Genomic DNA, 18,843 nt, shown 5'->3' on the forward strand with positions numbered 1-18,843 from the left:
CCGCAACCTTCTGTATCCGCGAGATCCCATCTTGGAGCCTTCGCCGGCGCTCCGCTGGAGGGGGAATCGACCATGGAGGGCTTCTACATCAACACCGTAGCCTCTCCGATGAGTTGTGAGTAGTTTACCACAGACCTTCGGGTCCATAGTTATTTGCTAGATGGATTCTTCTCTCTCTCTTTGAATCTCAATACAAAGTTATCCTCGATCGTCTTGGAGATCTATTCGATGTAACTCTTTTTGCGGTGTGTTTGTCGAGATCCGATGAATTGTGGGTTTATGATCAAGTTTATCTATGAGAAATATCTGAATCTCCTCTGAATTCTTTTATGTATGATTGGTTATCTTTGCAAGTCTCTTCGAATTATCAGTTTGGTTTGGCATACTAGATTGATCTTTCTTGCAATGGGAGAAGGGCTTAGCTTTGGGTTCAATCTTGCGGTGTCCTTTCCCAGTGATAGCGGGGGCAGCAAGGCACGTATTGTATTGTTGCCATCGAGGATAAAAAGATGGTGTTTATATCATATTGTTTGAGTTTATCCCTCTACATCATGTCATCTTGCCTAATGTGTTACTCTATTCTTATGAACTTAATACTCTAGATGCATGCTGGATAGCGGTCGATGTGTGGAGTAATAGTAGTAGATGCAGGCAGGAGTCGGCTACTTGTTGTGTACGTGATGCCTATATACATGATCATGCCTAGATATTCTCATAACTATGCACTTTTCTATCAATTGCTCAACAGTAATTTGTTCACCCACCGTAATACTTATGCTATCTTGAGAGAAGCCACTAGTGAAACCTATGGCCCTTGGGTCTATCTTTTATCATATAAGTTTCCAATCTACTTTATTTTGCATCTTTACTTTTTCAATCTATATCATAAAAAGTACCAAAAATATTTATCTTATCTTATTATCTCTATCAGATCTCACTTTCGCAAGTTACCGTGAAGGGATTGACAACCCCTTTATCGCGTTGGTTGCGAGGTTCTTGTTTGTTTGTGTAGGTGCGTCGGACTTGTGAGGAGCCTCCTACTGGATTGATACCTTTGTTCTCAAAACTGAGGGAAATACTTATGCTACTTTGCCACATCACCATTTCCTCTTCAAGGGAAAACCAATGCAGTGCTCAAGAGGAAGCAAGAAGGATTTCTGGCGCCGTTGCCGGGGAGGTCTTCGCTCAAGTCAAGACATACCAAGTACCCATCACAAACTCATCTCCCCTACATTACATTATTTTCCATTTGCCTCTCGTTTTCCTCTCCCCACTTCACCCTTGCTGTTTTATTCGCCCTCTCTTTCCCTTTCGCCTCTTTTTCGCTTGCTTCTCATTTTACTGCTGCTATGTCTGAAACCGGGGAGGTTATCATGGATAAGAACAATAGTAATAACATGAAATTTTTTGATGCTTTTGATGATCCTGTTGAAGAACCACCCATCTTACATACTAAAAAGTTTCGAAATGGTAGTGGTAATATTATTGGAAAAGGGGTTATTCAAGATTTCTTTACTTGTGCCGGTGCTTTACCTGTTATGGGTGGATCTATTCTTCATAGAACTAGTAGTCTTGCGGATGCTATATCCTTGCTTATAGTTGAACTTGAAAGACAATTTATGCATATGCATCCTTGCATTCAAAGGATTTTCCTAGAATTTTCCAATATTGAGCATTCTTCTGTTAAGCATGCTGCTACTATCTTTTTGGCTCATGAGTTCAGCTTTATAATAAAAGAAGCCAAAGAAATTTTTGCGCACTATAGGGTGGACGCTGGCCGTCCTCCCATAGAGGCAATTCTCTTCGATCAAGAGGACATAATGCATTTTCAATCTTTAGATTATGTTGCTTTTAATGAAAACCTTAGAAAAAAGGTTCCTACCAATGTTCTAGTTGATAGAATTTCTGAACTTAATAATGATTTTGCTATTAGAAACAATGAGTTAGGATATTCTCTTGAGTATAGGCTCATGACTTTCTGCCAAAAGAATGCTTATAATGATGAATTAGTTGTGCAATATGAAGGGCCAAAGGAGGAACCCATACCTCCCAGATTGATCTTAGGGACTTCTGTCCCATTAAATTTAGCCCTTTTGATTACTTTTGCTTGCCATAAAGAAAACTTGCTGCTGAACGTAGGGAATATGAGATGAGTTTTCGTGATCTATCTTATTATTATGGCAATACTTAGATCTATTCTCGTTTTTATGCCTAGCTAGGGGCATTAAACGATAGCGCTTGTTGGGAGGCAACCCAATTTTATTTTTGTTCCTTGCTTTTTGCTACTATTTAGTAATAAATATTTCATCTAGCCTATGTTTATACGTGGTTTTATGTTTTAATTAGTGTTTGTGCCAAGTAGAACCTATAGGATCATCTTGGGTGATAGTTAATTTGATTCTGCTGAAAAATAGAAACTTTTGCACGCACGAGAATAATTTTAATAAATCATAGAAACGTGATTTTGAGTTGATTCTTTTTGAAGTATATAAATAGACAAATTGCCTAGGACTTGCTATCTTGGTAGGATGTTTAGAGTTCCAGAAGTATTCGAAAGTTACAGATTGCTAAAGACTGTTCTGTTTTTGACAGATTCTGTTTTTCGTGTGTTGTTTGCTTATTTTGATGAATCTATGGCTAGTATCGGGGGAATGAACCATAGAGAAGTTGGAATATAGTAGGTTTAACACCAATATAAATAAAGAATGAGTTAATTACATTACCTTAAGTGGTGTTTTTTCTTTCTTGCACTAACGGAGCTCATGAGATTTCCTGTTGAGTTTTGTGTTGTGAAGTTTTCAAGTTTTGGATAAAGATTTGATGGACTATCGAATAAGGAGTGGCAAGATCCTAAGCTTGGGGATGCCCATGGCACCCCAAGATAATTCAAGGACAACCAAAAGCCTAAGCTTGGGGATGCCCCAGAAGGCATCCCCTCTTTCGTCTCTGTCTATCGGCAACTTTACTTGGAGCTATATTTTTATTCGTCACATGATATTTGTTTTGCTTGGAGTGTCTTGTATGATATGAGTCTTTGATTTTTAGTTTATCACAATCATCCTTGCTGTACACACCTTTTGGGAGAGACACACATGATTTGGAATTTATTAGAATACTCTACGTGCTTCACTTATATGTTTTGAGCTAGATAATTTTGCTCTAGTGCTTCACTTATATCTTTTAGAGCATGGCGGTGGCTTAATTTTGTAGAAATTATTGATCTCTCATGCTTCACTTATATTATTTTGAGAGTCTTTTATAACATCATGGTATTTGCTATGGTTATAAAATTGGTCCTGGAATGATGAGCATCCAAGTTGGGTATAATAAAAACTATCATAGAAAGTGCATTAGACACTATGATCAATTTGATGTTTGATAATTGTTTTGAGATATAAAGGTGGTAATGTTAGAGTCATGCGTTGGGTAATTATGAAATTGAGAAATTCTTGTGTTAAAGTTGGCAAGTCCCGTAGCATGCACGTATGGTAAAAGTTGTGTAACAAATTTGTTGCATGGGGTGCTCTTTTAATTGCCTTCCTTAGGTCTGGAGGTCGGGATCGCGCGATGGTTAACTCCTACCAACCCTTCCCCTGGGAGCATGCGTAGTAGTACTTTGCTTCGAGGGCTAGTAAACTTTTGCAATAAGTATATGAGTTCTTTACGATTAATGTGAGTCCATGGATTATACACACTCTCATCCTTCCATCATTGCTAGCCTCTATTATGCCGCGCAACTTTCACCGGTATAATGCACCCACCATTTACCTTCCTCAAAACAGCCACCATACCTACCTATTATGGCATTTCCATAGCCATTCTGAGATATATTGCCATGCAACTTTCCACCGTTCCGTTTATTATGACACGCTCCATCATTGTAGTATTGTTTTTTGCATGATCATGTAGTTGACATCGTATTTATGGCAAGGCCATCTTCATAATTCTTTCATACATGTCACTCTTGATTCATTGCATATCCCGGTACACCGCCAGAGGCATTCACATAGATTCATATTTTGTTCTAAGTGTTGAGTTGTAATTCTTGAGTTATAAATCAATAAAAGTGTGATGATGTTCATTATTAGAGCATTGTCCCAAGTGAGGAAAGGATGATGGAGACTATGATTCCCCCACAAGTCGGGATGAGACTTCGGACTTTATAAAAATAAAAGAGGCCAAAGAAGCCCAAATAAAAAAAGAGGCCAAAGAAGCCCAGATAAAAAAAGAGGCCAAAGAAGCCCACCAAAAAAATGAGAGAAAAAGAGAGAAGGGACAATGTTACTATCCTTTTTCCACACTTGTGCTTCAAAGTAGCACCATGATCTTCATGATAGAGAGAGTCTCCTATGTTGTCAATTTCATATACTAGTGGGAATTTTTCATTATAGAACTTGGCTTATATATTCCAATGATGGGCTTCCTCAAAATGCCCTAGGTCTTCGTGAGCAAGCAAGTTGGATGCACACCCACATAGTTTCTTTTGTTGAGCTTTCATACATTTATAGCTCTAGTGCATCTATTGCATGGCAATCCCAACTCACTCACATTGATATCTATTAATGGGCATCTCCATAGCCCGTTGATACGCCTAGTTGATGTGAGACTATCTTCTCCCTTTTTGTCTTCACGACCACCACCCTATTCCACATATAGTGCTATGTCCATGGCTTCCGCTCATGTATTGCGTGAGAGTTGAAAAAGCTAAAGCGCGTTAAAAAGTATGAACCCATTGCTTGGCTGAAACCGGGGTTGTGCATGATGGGAGTATTTTGTGTGATGAAAATGAAGCATAGCCTAACTATATGATTTTGTAGGGATGAGCTTTATTTGGCTATGCTATTTTGATAAGACATGATTACTTGTTAGTATGCTTGAAGTATTACTATTTTTATGTTTTAAGAACTTTTATCTTGAATCATTTGGATCTGAACATTCATGCCACAATAAAGAAAATTACATTGAGAAATATGCTAGGTAGCATTCCACATCAAAAATTCTATTTTTATCATTTACCTACTTGAGGACGAGCAGGAATTAAGCTTGCGGATGCTTGATACGTCTCCAATGTATCTATATTTTTGATTGTTCCATGCTATTATATTGCCCGTTTTGGATGCTTGGGCTTTACTTTACACTTTTATATCATTTTTGGGACTAACCTACTAACCGGAGGCCCAGCCTGAATTGCTGTTTTTTTGCCTATTTCAGTGTTTCGAAGAAAAGGAATATCAAATGGAGTCCAAACGGAATGAAACCTTTGGGAGCAATCTTTTTGGAACAAACGCAATCCAGGAGACTTGGAGTGGACGTCAAGAAGCAGCCGAGGTGGCCACAAGGCAGGAGGGCGCACCCCCCACCCTCGTGGGCCCCTCGTGGCTCCCCTGACTTACCTCCTTCACCTATATATATCTACGTACCCCGAAAACATCCAGGAGCACCACAAAAACATATTTCCAACGCCGCAACCTTCTGTATCTGCGAGATCCGATGAATTGTGGGTTTATGATCAAGTTTATCTATGAGAAATATTTGAATCTCCTCTGAATTCTTTTATGTATGATTGGTTATCTTTGCAAGTCTCTTCGAATTATCAGTTTGGTTTGGCCTACTAGATTGATCTTTCTTGCAATGGGAGAAGTGCTTAGCTTTGGGTTCAATCTTGCAGTGTCCTTTCCCAGTGACAGCAGGGGCAGCAAGGCACGTATTGTATTGTTGCCATTCATACGTCCATTTTGCATCATGCTTTTATATTGATATTTATTGCCTTATGGGATGTTATTACACATTACGTCACAATACTTATGGCTATTCTCTCTTATTTTACAAGGTTTATCATGAAGAGGGAGAATGCCGGCAACTGGGATTCTGGGCTGGAAAAGGAGCAAATATTGGAAACCTATTCTGCACAGCTCCAAAAGTCCTAAAACTCCATGAAAGTCATTTTTGGAATTAATAAGAATTATTGAGCGAAAGAAGTACCAGAGGGGGCCCACACCCTGGCCACGAGGGTGGGGGACGCGCCCACCCCTACTGGGCGCGCCCCCTGCCTCATGGGCCCCTGGTGGCCCTCTGGTGCCCATCTTCTGCTATATGAAGTCTTCTACCCTGGAAAAAATCATAAGCAAGCTTACAGGACGAAACTCCACCGCCACGAGGCGGAACCTTGGCGGAACCAATCTAGGGCTCCGGCTAAGCTATTCTGCTGGGAAAACTTCCCTCCGGGAGGGGGAAATCATCACCACCGTCATCACCAAGGATCCTATCATCAGGAGGGGGTCAATCTCCATCAACATCTTCACCAGCACTATCTCCTCTCAAACCCTAGTTCATCTCTTGTATCCAAACCTCAGATTGGTACGTCTGGGTTGCTAGTAGTGTTGATTACTCCTTGTAGTTGATGCTAATTGGTTTATTTGGTGGAAGATCATATGTTCAGATCCTTAATGCATATTAATACTCCTCTGATCATGAACATGAATATGCTTTGTGAGTAGTTACGTTTGTTCCTGAGGGCATGGGTGAAGTATTGCTATTAGTAGTCATGTGAATTTGGTATTCGTTCGATATTTTGATGAGATGTATGTTGTCTCTCCTCTAGTGGTGTTATGTGAACATCAACTACATGACACTTCACCATTATTTGGGCCTAGAGGAAGGCATTGGGAAGTAATAAGTATATGATGGGTTGCTAGAGTGACAGAAGCTTAAACCTAGTTTATGTGTTGCTTCGTAAGGGGCTGATTTGGATCCACTAGTTTCATGCTATGGTTAGGTTTACCTTAATACTTCTTTTGTAGTTGCAGATGCTTGCAATAGGGGTTAATCATAAGTGGGATGCTTGTCCAAGAAAGGACAGCACCCAAGCACCGGTCCACCCACATATCAAATTATCAAAGTAACGAACGCGAATCATATGAGCATGATGAAAACTAGCTTGACGATAATTCCCATGTGTCCTCGGGAGCGCTTTTTCTCATTATAAGAATTTGTCCAGGCTTGTCCTTTTCTACGAAAAGGATTGGGCCACCTTGTTGCACCTTATTTACTTTCATTGCTTGTTACCCGTTACAAATTATCTTATCACAAAACTATCTGTTACCTACAATTTCAGTGTTTGCAGAGAATATCTTACTGAAAACCGTATGTCATTTCCTTCTGCTCCTCGTTGGGTTCGACACTCTTACTTATCAAAAGGACTACGATAGTTCCCCTATACTTGTGGGTCATCAAGACTCTTTTTTGGCGTCATTGCTGGGGAGTGAAGCGCCTTTGGTGAGTGGAACTTGGTAAGGAAATATTTATATAGTGTGCTGAAATTTTCTGTCACTTGTTACTATGGAAACTAATCCTTTGAGGGGCTTGTTCGGGGCATCTTCGCCCCGACCAGTAGAGCAAAGAGTTGCTCCTCAACCTATTGAACCTACTGAAAATGTTTACTTTGAGATTCCTTTGGGTATGATAGAGAAACTGCTAGCTAATCCCTTTGCAGGATATGGAACATTGCATCCCGATTTACACCTTATCTATGTGGATGAAGTTTGTGGATTATTTAAGCTTGCAGGTATACCCGACGATGTTGTTAAGAGGAAAGTCTTCCATTTATCTTTGAAGGGAGACGCATTGACATGGTATAGGAATTAGTTTCCATAGTTCTATCCTATGCATCTTGTTCATCATGATGATACGGGATCTTGGAACTATAAACGATTGAAATTGGAATTTCACCAGAAGTTCTATCCTATGCATCTTGTTCATCATGATCGTAATTACATATATAATTTTTGGCCTCGCAAAGGAGAAAGCATCGCTCAAGCTTGGGGGAGGCTTAAGTCAGTGTTATATTCATGCCCCAATCATGAGCTCTCAAGAGAAATGGTTATTCAAAAATTTTATGCTCGGCTTTCTCTCAATGATTGCACCATGCTTGATACTTCCTGTGTTGGTTCTTATACACTGAAGACTATTGAATTCAAGTGGGACTTATTGGAAAGAATTAAATGCAAATCTGAAGATTGGGGTTTCGACGATGGTAAGGAGTCAGGTATGACACCTAAGTTCGATTGTGTTAAGTCTTTTATGGATACCGATGCTTTTCGTGGATTTAGCACTAAATATGGACTTGACTCTAAGATAGTAGCTTCTTTCTGTGAATCTTTTGCTCTTCACGTTGATCTCCCTAAGGAGAAGTGGTTTAAATATAATCCTCCCATTGAAGTAAAAGTAGTTGCACCTGTTATAGTTGAAGAAAAGACCATCACTTATAATGATCCTATTGTTCCTACTACTTATGTTGAGAAACCACCTTTCCCTGTTAGGATAAAGGGTCATGCTAAAGCTTCCAACTGTTGTGCGTAAGAGTAATACTAGAACATATACACCTCCTGAGCAAGTTAAAGTTGAACCTAGTTGTTGACACACGAACACGTCACGTGTACCCTCGACGCCGGGGGTGATGCACCGCAGCTCACGTCGAAGGAGACCCGACCGACAGCGCGATACGCAAGACAGTCGGCGGGTGCTTTTGCAGACCCGAAACCCCGCGCACCCGGGAGGGACCCCGTCAGGGATTGCGGCGGCTATGGGCTGCCCTAGGTCGATTCGCTCGCCCCTAGAGCCTCGGGATTCGCAGCTCTCAAACACGAGGAACAGCGAAGAACGAGAGAGAAAAACGGTGGAGAGATAAAAAGTAGACAGGAAAAAGTAGTATATTGATTTGTTCGATTGTGTGTTGTTCAATCGGCCTTCACCCCCAACATATATAAGAGGCGGCTGGACTTCCCGTACAAGTAAAGGATTCATCTAGGCTTTCCTTACAAGAAAAATTACAACAATTCGCGTCCTAGAGTCCTAGTTCTATTTCAACTCGGATTCAGTCTGAATCTGGTCCAACTTCTGTCTTCCTCCTTGTGCAGGCCGCCGAGCCTCCATATGACCTCCGATCAAGATGGCCCAAATACCAAACTTGTGCGCCTCGACGATACGAACAACTCTCATGTTGATCACTTTTTCAAATAAGGTCATCTTGAATACTTTTCGAGGTCGTCTTTACCTTCCAGTCGGACTCGGTCTTGCGATAGACTGAATTATCCGAGTCTTGTAGTAAATTTGCAGGCCATATACTATCTCTGATGACGATGACTCCAAAACCAAAGTTTAACGTTTTGATGATACGCACAACTTCTGTATTGAACACTTCTTCATCCGAGACCATCTTGATAGACTTTTGGGCACATGTTCAGTTTCACTCGGATTTGAGCTCATCCACTCGGATATTAGAGTCTTTTACTCGGATGGTCCGACTGGACTTTTTCACTCGGATGACTATATTTTCACTCGGAAGACAATCTTTCACTCGGATGATGACCACATTTTCAGTCGGAAGATAATCTTTTACTCGATCGACCTTTTACTCGATCGGTAGGTTTTCACTCGACCTTTTACTCGATCGGTAGGTTTTCACTTGACCTTTTACTCGATCGGTGGGTTTTCACTTGACCTTTTACTCGATCGGTAGGTTTTCACTCGACCGGTGAGTTTTCACTTGACCTTTTACTCGATCGGTAGGTTTTCACTCGACCTTTTATTCGATCGGTAGGTTCTCACTTGACCTTTTACTCGATCGGTAGGTTTTCACTTCGACCGGTGAGTTTTCACTCGACCTTTTACTCGATCGGTAGGTTCTCACTTGACCTTTTACTCGATCGGTAGGTTTTCACTCGACCTTTTACTCGATCGGTAGGTTTTCACTTGACCGGTGAGTTTTCACTCGACCAAAAACATAGCCTGAACTTGATTTGTATCCCCAAGTCTCATATGACCTCGGATTGAGACGAATTATATATGAAAATCGATCGGCTCGACGAGACGAAACTTTCTCGTGTTGAAGTTTTTTCAATTAAAGGCCGTCTTGAAGGCTGAATTGCTCACGCATTGCATCAGACACTCATCAACATGTGTCTGATGTCAAGCGTAATATTTTGGTCTCTGGCCTGTCCAGACCGTATTGACTATAACTTTTGCATATGAACTCGGATTGAGATGATTTATATATGAGAATCAATTGTCTTGACGAGACGAAGACAATTCCTTTAGAGCACTCCTTCATCTGAGTTCATATTGAGGGCGTAATCGGCCGAAAAGCACTCAGAACATTAAATTTTGTCACTCGGAGTATAGCTTCGGCCACTGAGATGAGGTCGAATGGCGATAGCCTAAACATCAAAGTTGTTCCACTCGACGATACGAAACTTTCTCATGCTGAAAACCCTTTCACTCTGTATATTGCCAAAATCAGTTGTCAACACATGCCCCCCTGTTTTTCGGCAAAGCTTGCATGCCGAGAAATAATATGCATAATGTTCATTCTAAGGACGATGTCAACACTCCATCGGCCATTTATTTTTCTCAGGGCGATAATTATGTATCGGCCATATTTGTGCTAAGGGCGATAATCGTATATCGGCCATTGCCTACTTAGGCTTCCTGCCATACACTCGGGTGGTACTTTTTCAAATATTTGCCATTGAGAGCTCGAGGTAACAAGGCCCCTTGTATTGATTCCACCAAATATGAATTTCCGGGAACAACTCTTGTAATCCTAAAAGGACCTTCCCAACTTGGAGACCACTTCCCAAATTTTCTATCTCTTGAACCAATTGGCAGAATCACTTTCCAGACGAGATCACCAACTTGAAAATTCTTCAACTTGACTTTCTTATTGTAAGCTCTTGCCACCCTCAACTTATCTCTCTCTATGGCCTTTAAAGCAACCAAACGTTTATCGGCAACCTCATCAATATTGTCCATCATTAGGTTATAAAAGTCTACTGCCGATAAATTATTTTGTTTGGCTATTCTCAAAGCATTCAAATTTACTTCTACTGGTAAAACGGCCTCTTGACCATATACTAGCTCATATGGAGTTACCTTCGTAGCACCATGCCTTGAAATTCTATGTGCCCATAAAGCTTCAGACAACAACTCATGCCACCTCCTCGGATTATCCTCAATCTTCTTCTTGATGAGCTTGATTAAGATTTTATTGCTAGACTCGGCTTGTCCATTAGCTTGGGCATAATATGGAGAGGAATTGAGCAACTTTATATTATAAGATTCGGCAAACTCTCTGACTTGGTGTGACATAAAAGATGAACCTTGATCTGTAGTTAATGTTTGAGGAATACCGAATCTATGAATAATGTGTTCGGTTATGAATTGGATTACCTCCGTATGTGTCATGTTCTTGAGAGGTACTGCTTCGGACCATTTAGTGAAATAATCAGTTGCCACCAACACGAACCGATGCCCCTTTGAGGAAGATGGATGAATTTTCCCAATAAAGTCTAAACCCCATCCTCTGAAAGGCCACGGCTTGATAATAGGATGCAACATAGCAGCAGGAGCCAATTGAATATCACCAAATTTTTGACAAGCTTCACACCCTTTATAATATCTGAAGCAATCATTAATCATGGTCGGCCAATAAAACCCAGCACGTCGTAATAACCATTTCATCTTGGGAGCCGACTGGTGAGTACCACAAATGCCCTCATGTACCTCTCCCATAGCAACTCTTGCTTGGTCCTCATCCAAGCATTTTAAAAGAACATCATCAACTGTTCGGCGATAAAGGTCATCATCCCTCATAGTATATTTAAAAGCTATACGCCGAACAACCCTGTCCACCCTTTCACTCGGATTGCACAAGTAATCAACAATGGGCTTTCTCCAGTCGGAATTATCACCTGCACTAGATTTTTTGTTAATGGCCGAATCAGTGGGTTCAGGTTCGGCCTCTCCCATATTGGCAAGACAAGACATCGGTCTTTGAGAGATATGAAACATGCCATGATTAACATGATATCCAGATGCTTGCTGTGCCAACTCATTTGCTTTCCAGTTGTCATGTCTAGATATATGTGCAATGCTAAAACAATCCAAAGTAGAAATTATATCTAGACATTTATCAAGATAAACATTAAGTGATTCGTCAAAACACTGAAAGATTCTAGATATTTGCTGCACTACTAGTAACGAATCACCGTAAGCCTCAATATGTGTAACACCTATAGCAAGTAACATCTCTAGACCGAATAACAATGCTTCATATTCGGCTTGATTGTTTGTGCAAAAATATTTTAAGCGGCATGAGGCTTCAAAAACAGCACCATGAGGAGATATATAAACAATACCAACACCTTGGCCATTGCTACAAACTGAACCATCAAAATACAATCTCCATGGCACTAATGAAACAAGGTTCATATCAACATCATGCTTGTCATTAATCCAATGTTCAACAATGAAATTAGCAACAATTTGGCCTTTCATGGATTTTAGAGATTCATAAGTCAAATCATACTCAATCAAAGTATAAGCCCACTTGCCAATTCTACCACTAAGAATTGGCCTATGCAACATGTACTTAATGACATCGGTTTGACAAGCTACTACACAAGCACTCGGCACTAGGTAATGTCTCAATTTTGTGCAAGCGTAATATAAGCATAGACATAGTTTTTCAATAAATGTATACCTTGTCTCGGCGTCCAATAAACGTCTGCTCAAATATGTAATGGCATGCTCTTTTCCTTTGGTATCTTGAGTCAAAACAGCACCAATAACACCTTCCTCCGCTGCGATATAAAGTTTGAAAGGCTCTCTATGCTTGGGTGCTTTCATCACCGGAGGAGTGCACAAATAATTCTTGATCATATCAAAGGCTTCTTGCTGTTTTGCCCCCCAAGTGAAATCAACATCATTCTTTAACCGAAGGATAGGAGTAAATGCATCAACTTTCCCTGACAGATTAGCTATGAACCTTCTCAAATAATTGACTTTGCCAAGGAACTTTTGCATATCTTTCTTGCATGTTGGAGCCTCCACTTTCTGTATGGCCTCTATCTTTTTGGGATCGATTTCGATGCCATCTTCATGAATAATGAAACCCAAAAATTTGCCAGCTGACACGCCGAATGCACACTTCAAAGGATTCATCTTCAGTCCATACTTTTTCATCCTTTCAAAAGCTAAACGCAAATCGGCCAAGTGGGATTCAAAAGCATCCGATTTGACAACAATATCATCAATATAAACTTCAAGTATGACACCGAGTAAATCATGAAAAATCAAATTCATAGCCCTTTGATATGTGGCCCCAGCATTTTTCAATCCGAATGTCATCACTGTCCACTCGAATAAACCAAGGAAACCAGGACATCGGAAAGCTGTTTTGTACATGTCCTCTTCGGCCATAAAAATTTGATTGTATCCGGCATTACCATCTAGAAAGCTAATAACCTTATGTCCAGAAGCATCATTAATAAGCATATCGGCTATTGGCATGGGATACTCATCTTTGGGTGTAGCCCTATTCACATCTCTGAAGTCAATGCACACCCTCAACTTGCCGGATCCCTTCTTCTCCACTGGGACAATGTTAGAAATCCACTCGGCATACCTGCAAGGTCGAATGAATTTAGCTTCAAGCAGTCGACCGATCTCTTCCTTGATCTGGTCATATGTTTTCGGATTAAACTTTCTGGCCGACTGTTTATAAGGTCTAAAACCGGCCTTTATAGGCAACCGATGCTCCACTAGCTCTCGGCTCAACCCTGGCATCTCATGATATTCCCATGCAAAGCAACAAACATATTCTTTCAATAGCTCGATTAATTTAGCTTTACAATCGGCTTTCAAATTTTTGTTTATAAATGTCGGTCGACTGACTGATCCATCTCCGATATCTACCTCTTCTAACGGATCGGCTGATGTAAAACCTTGTCCAAGTTTATCCATGTCATCCAGCTCCTCAATAGACTCATACATATCGTTCTCGCTGGACCGATATTTTGCAAGACGTTTTTGTAACCACTCGGAACTAGGATCCATTTAAACATATCATACCTTGGAGCCGATTGCATTCAGTCGGCTTTAAAGACACGGGCACAAAACCATTCTTGGTCGCGCTGAGAAAATCAAACTCTGATAAGTCACGTCCCGTCAAGCAAGTAGCATTGGGATGTTGCCAATCCACCGATGCATCGGCCAAAGCAACACAGACCGAGTTATCCGCATGAATGACTTCCACTTCATCATCAACCCACTGAATCAAAAACTGGTGCATAGTGGACGGCACGCACTGGTTTGCATGAACCCAATCACGGCCTAGTATAACATTGTAGTTACCTTGCACCTCAGCGACAAAGAATGCAGTAGCCAAAGTTTTGCTTCCGACTGTAAGCTCCACATACATTACACCTTTGGCTTCAGTTTTCTCTTTGCCTTCAAACCCGTTGAGCACCATATTGGTCTTGATCAATTCTTCATCAGGCAAATCCAATTTCTTGAAGACCGAATAGGGCATAAGATTTACCACAGCACCACCATCAACAAGCATCCGAGTGAGCAGCGACCCATTGATATGACCTCTGAGATATAATGGTTTCAGATGCTTTACTGGTTCTTTTGGCTTCTCGAATATTGCATTTTTAGGACCAAAATCCAGCTGAGCAACTTCCCCTTCCTCATCTACAGCACGAAACTCAGCAGGTAAGTAATACACCATATTGATATCCATACCTTCATGAACCGGTGTAGATTCATAGTCCACCATATCAGCCTCTTCTTCAAGCGGATCGACCGATTCTGAAATCTGGTCGAGTGAAGGAGAAGTAAGAAGTGTTGCAGACGATGTAATAGCTGTCGCATCGTCCTCTTTGGATGGTGTAGGCACTTCTGTGATAGATGTAGAAGCTGATGTATCTTGTATTTGTTTTGGCCTCCACATTTGTTTTGCTGGAACCATGGGCCGAGTGTCATTGAACAACTTATCTCTTTGCTTCTCGGCCTCCTGTTCTGCCATCTCTTGACTCCTTAACCTCTGTAGTTTCCTCTTCTGTGTCTTTGTTAGCCCTGGAGGACACCACTTTGGCTGAGTGTATTTAGGATCTCTCGTTTTTACTCGGCTGGTGCTTGCTTCATGGTCATTAGCCGAGTGCTTTGGCTCGATAGAAAGTATCGGCTCAGTCGGATTGCTATGCACAATAGGCTGCTGTATGGCAAATGTTTCGGTGCCCAAGATAAGTGAGTCGACATCCATTTTCTCCTTGCCTTTTCCCGACTCAACTGCTGCAACACTCGGTGACTTAACACGCCATTCTTTCCGACTTTCCAGATGCATGAAATTTCCACTCGGGCGCACCTTTTTACTTGGATGGAGTCCACTCGGATTGATGTCACTCGGATGGTATCCACTCGGATGGAACTCAGTCGGATGGAATCTACTTGGCCACATTTTCTCACTTGGATAGCTTCCACCAGGGTGCATTCTTACACTAGGATATTTTCCACTCGGTTGCATATTTTGACCAGCCGACTGATAGTCACCGATGTTCAGTCGACCATTATATGAGTAATCAAGTCGATTCCACACAGATTGCCTCCGCTCTTCTGAAAACTGCGCCCTTGGTCCACTCGGTTTCACATACTGACTGAACATATCATTCGATGGTGACCTTGGTCGCTTCAAGTGTGGTGGCCGGTTAGAGCTGGAACCAGCCGACTGATTAGCATATTTGGACAGCAACATATCAAAAGTTGGCTTGATCCGCTTGCGTTGTACTTTAGCTTCATTCCTCTTCCATTTGCCAACTTCTGGACTCTTGGGCTTGACAAATTTAACTCGAGTGTCCTGCTGCACCTGTGTTTGCCCCCCGAGTGTAGGATTCTTGATGGGGATCTTGATCACTTCCTTGCCATCGGGTTGCTTATCAAGCACAACATGTCTCCCCAAGACCTTGTCACCCTCCTTGTCTTTCCTGGGCTCACCAACAATGACATTAGCTTTATTAGCAGATTCGGCTACCTCCGGCCGAATGAGCAGCTTCTTCCCTTCTAAATCCATTGTGTTCATTGGATAGGGCTGTTTATCAACTTGCATCTCAGAAAAGTTCAATCGTCCATCATTAATGGCCGATTGTATCTGTCGTCGAAAAACATTGCAATCGTTAGTAGCATGAGAAAAAGAATTATGATATTTGCAATAAGCACGCCGTTTCAGCTCTTCAAACGGCGGTAAAGTATGAGATATTCTAATAATCTTAGCCTGCAGCAAAGTATCAAATATTCTATCACACTTAGCAATGTTAAAAGTAAACTTCATATCTTCATCACGATTCTTATGAATCGGTTTCAGATCATTGCAAGTAAAGGGTTTGGCCTTAGATGGCCAAACAAATTCAGTAGCAAAAACATCACCCTCATCGTCCGAGTGATCACTATCATATTCCACCATATTCATCTTTGGACGATCGGCTTTGTATCTATGCACTTCTTTGAGATCTTTGCTTCGGCTTTCCTGAGCCAAAGCCCTTTGTAAGACTTGGTTAATATTTAAGAACTCATAGCCTTCTAACTTTTCTCTAATGGGAGTTCTCAAACCACTCAGCACTAGGTCTGCCAAGTCTCTCTCAGTTATCACCAAACTAAAACATCGGTTTTTCGTTTCTCTGAATCTCTTGACGTAATCGGAGACCGATTCATCATGCTTCTGTTTAACTGATGTTAGATGTGACAACTTGAGCTCATTGTCGCCGCTGTAAAAGTGATCATGAAATTTCTGCTCTAGCTGCGACCAAACTCGAATGGAACCATGTGGTAAAGAAGAAAACCATGAAAATGCGGTACCAGTTAATGATAAAGGAAATAAACGCACTTTCAACTCATTTAGTGAACCTGCTTCACCTAATTGTGCTAAGTATTGACTAACATGCTCCCATGTGGTTTTTGTGCCCTCTCCATTGAATTTAACAAAATCTGGAATTTTATATCCTGGAGGGCACTGGATGGCATCAAAGTACTCGGGGTACGGCTTTTGGTAAATCCGATTCCGAGGTAACTCAACCCCAAAATTCTCTCGAAGCATCTTAGCCATCTCCTCTCTAAGATTAGCTAGACCATCATCCATACTGGACGATGAAGCTTGTGGCAGTGGCATAGGAGGAGTATGATTACTAGCTGTAGGTAGGTATGTCGACCCATAATTTGCTAGTGGTCGAGTGGTTGTAGCTGTAGGTAAGGTTGGGTTCGGCGTTGCCACCGAACCTGGCATGCTCATAATAGGATTAATGGGTGCAGCCACAATCTGATTTGTTTGGGTAGGATAATAAGCCATCGGCACGGGAGGCGCCGATGCAATAGGTAAAGCCTGATTAGGGTTTTGCACACTAGCAGCTACACCATCATTACCACTAGTCGATTGAGATGTATTCTTCTGAGCATTAGTATTTTCTATGAAAGTTTGATAGACTAGATTGTTACCATCAGCAATACGACTTTCAATCTCAGCCCACTGCTCAGGAGAAAAGGTAGTACTCACAGAAGGTTTAACCTGCTCGGCTTGAAGAGGAGGGAACTTGATTTCTTCAATCGGAGTGATGTTGCCTTGGCGATCCTTCTTGAACTTTGCAAGGAACTCCTGCAAATCCTTCTCTTCACGCGCCTTCTTGTACTCCTCATAGACTTGGCGATGATCAGCCGATATCTCATCAAGACTGGGCTTAATGATGTTATCGGCGTCTACCTCGGATGGCTTGGGAAGATCGGACATGGTGGATGATGATGATTGATCCTCTTCCCCAGTGGAGTCGCCAAAAAGTGTGTTGACACACAAACACGTCACGTGTACCCTCGACGCCGGGGGTGATGCACCGCAGCTCACGTCGAAGGAGACCCGACCGACAGCGCGATACGCAAGACAGTCGGCGGGTGCTTTTGCAGACCCGAAACCCCGCGCACCCGGGAGGGACCCCGTCAGGGATTGCGGCGGCTATGGGCTGCCCTAGGTCGATTCGCTCGCCCCTAGAGCCTCGGGATTCGCAGCTCTCAAACACGAGGAACAGCGAAGAACGAGAGAGAAAAACGGTGGAGAGATAAAAAGTAGACAGGAAAAAGTAGTATATTGATTTGTTCGATTGTGTGTTGTTCAATCGGCCGTCACCCCCAACATATATAAGAGGCGGCTGGACTTCCCGTACAAGTAAAGGATTCATCTAGGCTTTCCTTACAAGAAAAATTACAACAATTCGCGTCCTAGAGTCCTAGTTCTATTTCAACTCGGATTCAGTCTGAATCTGGCCCAACTTCTGTCTTCCTCCTTGTGCAGGCCGCCGAGCCTCCATATGACCTCCTATCAAGATGGCCCAAATACCAAACTTGTGCGCCTCGACGATACGAACAACTCTCATGTTGATCACTTTTTCAAATAAGGTCATCTTGAATACTTTTCGAGGTCGTCTTTACCTTCCAGTCGGACTCGGTCTTGCGGTAGACTGAATTATCCGAGTCTTGTAGTAAATTTGCAGGCCATATACTATCTCTGATGACGATGACTCCAAAACCAAAGTTTAACGTTTTGATGATACGCACAACTTCTGTATTGAACACTTCTTCATCCGAGACCATCTTGATAGACTTTTGGGCACATGTTCAGTTTCACTCGGATTTGAGCTCATCCACTCGGATATTAGAGTCTTTTACTCGGATGGTCCGACTGGACTTTTTCACTCGGATGACTATATTTTCACTTGGAAGACAATCTTTCACTCGGATGATGACCACATTTTCAGTCGGAAGATAATCTTTTACTCGATCGACCTTTTACTCGATCGGTAGGTTTTCACTCGACCTTTTACTCGATCGGTAGGTTTTCACTTGACCTTTTACTCGATCGGTGGGTTTTCACTTGACCTTTTACTCGATCGGTAGGTTTTCACTCGACCGGTGAGTTTTCACTTGACCTTTTACTCGATCGGTAGGTTTTCACTCGACCTTTTATTCGAT

This window comes from Triticum aestivum, chromosome 5B (genome assembly GCF_018294505.1).
Source record: "Triticum aestivum cultivar Chinese Spring chromosome 5B, IWGSC CS RefSeq v2.1, whole genome shotgun sequence".
NCBI lineage: Eukaryota > Viridiplantae > Streptophyta > Magnoliopsida > Poales > Poaceae > Triticum > Triticum aestivum.